We start from the raw sequence: 1,461 nt of genomic DNA, 5'->3' as shown, positions 1-1,461 counted from the left end.
TCACTACACAGGCAGCTAACTTATATGAGGTACATCAGACTGGTGTGGGAATGAATTTTACATTCAAGGAACAGGTATGCTCAGTCAAAGGAGCAGAATAGAGATGCTATGGAGCCACACATATGCAGAGGCTTGAATTTCAAGAGGGTACAAAGGATGATCTTTATGGCATGTGTGTCTGGACATACTCCATGCATGGGTATTGTCCATCAAGAGCCATACAAAAAGTATGGTCTTTGATCCTCATCCCTTATCATATCGTGATTAACTTATTGACTCTAAATTGATCCAAGACCAAAATGTGAAACATAAATCAATGCTGTTTTGTTCTGTTCAGATATAAAATGCCACCCAAAGTCTCATGTGTTTGGAGGGTGACTGGATCACGCAGGCCACATATTTATCAATGAGTCCACCACTGATGAGTTCCCTTGCTAAATGTGTTGTTACAGGTGCGATGTTGATGGAGGTGGGTCACTGGGGTTGAGACCTGCAAGGCTGTGTGCTTGTAACTCTTTTGTCCTTTCTTGCTGTGCTTCTGTCTGCCATGAGGTGAGCAGCCTTTCTCTACCACCACTTCTGCCATGTGGTGTCTGCCTTAGAGCTGACCATGGACTCACCCCACTGTATCTGTGAACCAATGCAAACCTCTCCACCTTTAAGCTGTGGTGTCTAATATTGTGGCCCAGCAATGGGAAAATAAGTAATGCTTGTTTGCATGGGGCAAAACTGTTGGGCTGAAGGGTTAGTTAGAGATTTCCTGCAGAGAACATTATATAGGGTACCCATAAAAGAGCAACAGATGATGGATTAGGTTTCATCAAACTTCAGAACTTCCCCTTCAAAGACATTGTTACAAGAATGAAACCATAGAGCACAGAATGGGATAAAATATTTGCAAGTCCTACATCTGAGAAAACTTCTTTCTATACCATAAAAGAAACAGGAAACACAACAATGAGAACATTTTTAAAAATTGAAAGCACAGCCAGCAGGATTTGAAACAAAGATATTTCCACATGGAACACATGTAGGCTTACCACATAAATGTTCCTTACCATAATCAGTTCTTGGCCAAGTGAAAATTCAGTCTATTCTTTAGCTGAAAATACTACTTTTTACTTTTTGAAGAGGACAAATGAAAGTCTGACCACACAGGTGTTGGTGAGGAAGTGTAGGAACGAGAACCCTTCTACCTTGATATTGATAGAATCACTTCAGAAAGCATATTGGAGTTTTTTCCAGAGTTAAACACTGAACTATGTTGTGACTTTCCACGTCCAATCCAGTATGTGCCCACACAGAGACTTCTACAAGGTCATCCACATCAGCTTTGTTTTCAGTATCTGAAAACTAAAGTGCAAATATCAATGAAGACCCAGAGGAATAAACACACTGTAGTAACACAGGCCATGGGATTCAACACAGCACACCATGGGAATAGATGGTGGATTGATCTCA

This window comes from Chinchilla lanigera, unplaced genomic scaffold (assembly GCF_000276665.1).
Source record: "Chinchilla lanigera isolate Chin_1 unplaced genomic scaffold, ChiLan1.0 scaffold00010, whole genome shotgun sequence".
NCBI lineage: Eukaryota > Metazoa > Chordata > Mammalia > Rodentia > Chinchillidae > Chinchilla > Chinchilla lanigera.
Note: the sequence above shows the minus strand (reverse complement) of the source record.